General features: G+C 35.9%; 1 long non-coding RNA gene across 1 annotated transcript; it reads left to right on the top strand.

Moving 5' to 3' along the window:
- Window positions 1–3,040: 3,040 nt before the first annotated feature.
- LOC149569686 (uncharacterized) lies at window positions 3,041–3,981 on the top strand. The gene is made up of 3 exons (XR_016361762.1): window positions 3,041–3,180; window positions 3,264–3,360; window positions 3,915–3,981. It is a non-coding gene; the product is annotated as an uncharacterized LOC149569686 (long non-coding RNA).
- The last annotated feature ends 552 nt before the right edge of the window (window positions 3,982–4,533 follow it).

Here is a 4,533-nt window from a genome sequence, read left to right as displayed (position 1 = left end):
AGGAATAACATTGTATCAGTATGTTGATTTACAGACTAAAACTAGAAAACTTATTTCAGTACATGTATTTGGATCTATGGGATTTACACGATAAGTAAAAAGAAACCAGTAATCCATTTTAAAATTATTATAATGGGTTTTGGAAGAAATTACAGTTATCTTAATTAATATAAAATATCTAACTGAATTTCAAAATGTTATGCAAGTGGCTTTAGTCTAGGTGTTTCCTCCACCTCCACACACATCAAACAACTTCAAATAGCATGTCCCCAAGGTGACTAAGCCCTCAACTCATCAGCTGATACAAAAACCCAGTTTTAGCCCTTCACTAGGCCTACTTCCCTAGTAGGCTTATAATGTGAGCCTGATTTAAGTGTTTTATTGTGTACCTTTTAATGTTTTTAAGTTTTATGTGATGCTAATGATGGATATGATTATGATTATGATGTGATTATGCTCACGATAATTGAATTACATTTGCAGGAAATTGAACCCCTTTCAGGAGCATCCCGCACAGTCTCGTGGATCGACAGGTATAAGTCAATACTCCTTATAGACAGTCTATTTAATACACTTATTAATAGTAAGATTGATGTCTTCTAAGATCTCTCCCATTTGCAGGTACCAGCGAATAGGTATTTGTCAGAAGTGTCTTCCTCGAGTGAGGGAAATATAGGAATAGAAGAGGAAAGTGAGACATGCAATTTATCTAGAACAGGGAGATTAACTAGAGGTCAAAGGACTAGAAGGAAATTCAATAAACGCATGAAATTTTTCCTTGCTCAAGGGGGGTCATGTTCTTATGATGATGAGACGGAAGGTGACATCGAGGTGCCCTTGAGGTACCAACATCTACAGAAACATTGGGTACCCAAGGAACTTCCTCCAATAAACACTGATTTTTGTGTTAATGAGAGGATATATCGCATAGCACCATCATCACTACATGGTTTGGGCCTATTTTCTATGGACGGCATAAAGGTGTCTTACAACAAAGTTTCTAAATTGATGGAGTATGTTGGACCATGTTACGATTACAAAAGTTGGATGCATATTGTTAAATATAAAAAAAAGTATGCGTAGGTATGCCCTCTCGGCAAATTATATACAACAACAAGACAATAATCAAAGTAAAAGTGTGGCTATATAAATTGATGGAAGGCCAAAAGCAATAGGGAATATTGCGGGTTTTATAAATAGTACACGACCTGGGTCAACTATAAAGCAACCCAATTGCATATTTGAGGCGCGCGAGGGAAATCGTGTATTCATCTGTGCGATAAAATCAATACGTGCAGGGGAAGAGCTTCTTATTGATTACAATTTGAACTGCATAGATACAAACAAGGCTACTATCATGGGGGTGGTACATACTATTAAACCAACTTCTAATCAATGACTCCAACATACCATTTAGTCAATAAATTTTTGGCTAACATTTTTATACTTCATCTTTGACATAGGGGCACAATATGGAGCAACCACCCGGAGGGGATGCTGACGATGCTCCCAGCTCATCTACACATGAGCAGGTAAAACTCATTTGTAATTGTGCAAACTAGATAGAAGCAAAATGTTTTTTTTTTAATGTTGTTTTCTTTATTGTTTTGGAGTAATTTTGATAATACTAACACTATTGTTGTCACAGAGGGCTAGTGGTCGGAGGGAGGGAAAGGAACCTGCAGTCCCTCAGTAGCCCCCCCCTGAGGAGGACCCTTTCTATATCGATTTAGCAAAGACCGATGACTCGATCGGTTCGATTAAAATTAATTTAAAGAAAATTAGCAAAGAAATTCTACGTTTGGCAACCATAAAGCCTATGACTCAACAAATAAAAGATAGGGCATCTGAATTGTTGCACACCTCTGAGTCCTTAAAAGTAAGTATTAATGAAATTTTTTATTATAACAAGAGTTCAATAATGGTTTTTATGTTATGCTCTTTTATGGCATTAATTAAAATATGGATGCGTTGTCTTTACAGAGTTTTTTGCTTGATTTCGAGCCCTGTTCCCATGATGAGGGTGCTGCAGGTGGTTCAGGTAGATCGCATGTTCCATTCCCCACTTCTGTTTTCCACTGAATATATATAGGAATGATCATAATCATTGACAATACATGCTCGAACAATCCTTTTTTTTAATGCTCTAACAATCTTGTCCATGCTAGTCCACGCGTTCTATATTTATGCATGCTCTAACAATTTTATTCTTCAGCTTCACATCAATTGAATCCTATGATGACGCCACCTCCATCCAGGACAACCACAAATCTCTTTATGACTGCTGAGTCAGCAACACACAGCTTACATGCATCGACTGTTGCACCATCTGCTGGTACACAAATCCCTCTTTTTCTCTCTTATGACAGCAACAAACAGTTTCTTTTTTACAACTTTATAACATCAATTATCATTTGTTCTTTTATACTTCAATCATGACAAAGAATTATGAAACTTATGAAACTTTTTGCAATAGGACCTGCAACATCATTTCCTGGATGTTCCTATGTTCCTAGTACGGGAACGGTGAAGGATGTCACATTGATCGTAAGCGACGATGAAGGCATTCCATTAAAAGTAGCCAAAGTTCCAAGTACTTTAAAGTTATTATTATTCTATAGTGATATAATAGTAATTTAGTTTTTGATCACTCTTCATCAACTAATGATCCCATGATTGTTTTGTAGGGAATGATCTTTTTTGGAGAAAACTTGGTGATGAGTGTTTGCGAATATTTGGGCCCACCATGCGTACCTGGTGGAACATCATATCCTAACTAAAACCCCAAACCACTATTTTGATTTCATATCATTGCTATAATAGTTTTCCTTTTCGTCCATTTCTTGAACTATATTAAAGGTAGCTTCACTTCATTTATGAGTCTAACATGTTTTTTTTTACTTAAAAGGTGGAATCACCAACGCAAACCGTTGAAGGATGATCTTATAGAGAGCATGACCCAACTCTTTGGACCTCGTGCATTCGAGAGAAACAAGCTCCTTGAAAAAGCTGTTTATGTTTGAAGTATATTAGGGACCAGTACTGAAAAAATTTATGGGATAACCCCAGGTACGAGCGTCCACCCTATGTTCCTGAGGCTGAGTGGCAGGCTCTGATTTTGGATGGAAAGTATAAAGCTGACAAGAAAAATAATATTACACCAGTGGAGAGTACAGCAAGGTATGTGATACTGTTGAGAATCTAATTATGTACTAATTAACCTCCATATTTATACTATCTAACATATTTCAAACTTTTCATAGATTGCCTGACACATCAAAGGCAACAAAGGCAAGACTAGAAAAGCACGGGACACACAAGCTCGGCTCTGGTGGTTTTTCGAAACTTCAAGCAAGAGTTGTAAGTATTAGTAAATGAAAAATTGTATCAAATTTTTTATATAATGTGAAGGGAAATGCTATGACTCCCTTATTTAGCTCATCAATTATAAATAGGTCAATAGAATATAATAATAGTAGTGGATTTTCATATTCAATATAAACAATTCAACAATTGAAGTCAAGACTCTCCAATCTAGATTAGTGAAGAAAACTTGTGATTCACTAATATGACATTATTTAAAATCTCACCCTTGACTGAATTTTCCTCCAATAGTTGAGAATAAAGGTAGTGATTGAAAGAATGAGGGAATGCAGCAACACTTGCAGCCATTTTTATTTCCAAAGAGCTGAACTAACTCTTACCCAACTTAAGAATTTGGAGAAAATATGTTGGTACAAGCAAAGCATACAAACACGCAACATTTATATAGTAGATTGCTCCATCAAAACTGCTCGATTTTTCTCCTATTATATTGTGATGGATATAGATGATTTGTTGTTGATATTTTAACTACCCTCCATTGGTTGATGAAACAATGCAAGTAAAATTCACCATACCACGCAAAAATGCAGGGCTCAGAGTTCAAGAGATGCCTCACAGAAGACGATAAGAGAATTGGCTTCCAACAAGGCTATAGAGCCGTGGCTGAACGGCTATGAGCTGAAATTAGTGTGGAAGGTTCTAATACTGATGCATCTGAGCCACGGGTAAATAAGCTAAATGAAATTTATTTCAAATTGAATACTTTACCAATTAGTCTATTTGATGTTAAGTTCCAATATAAAGTGAGTATATATGTTTTAAGCAAGCAATGATAACAATGCATAGGATGTTGGAATGCAGCCTGACAATCCTTCTACACAATATGTGGATGTTGAAGGTTCGCATGATGTGCATCCCAGTGGTGGAGCTATACATTTGCTATTAAATTTTTTATATGTAATTGCAATTGGTGTTTGGATTAACGTAACATTTTGTATAGCAGCTGTAGAGGATCGAGGGGTCGATATTCATGACCGTGTTGACGTTGAGTCCAGACAAAATGATGTGGTCAGATTAGGTAAAGAGACACAATTATGTTATTTAAAATAATTAAATACTTGTAACAATTATAATAAATTATTTTTAATTTAACTCTTTTATTTGTTATTACAGAGGACCCCCCTTTGCAACAGCATAGGAATTTGAGAT

The sequence above is a fragment of the Cupressus sempervirens genome, chromosome 3 (genome assembly GCF_028749045.1).
Source record: "Cupressus sempervirens isolate cs-2001-9-10 chromosome 3, ASM2874904v1, whole genome shotgun sequence".
Classification (NCBI taxonomy): domain Eukaryota; kingdom Viridiplantae; phylum Streptophyta; class Pinopsida; order Cupressales; family Cupressaceae; genus Cupressus; species Cupressus sempervirens.
This window is presented reverse-complemented; position numbering and strand designations above follow the sequence as displayed.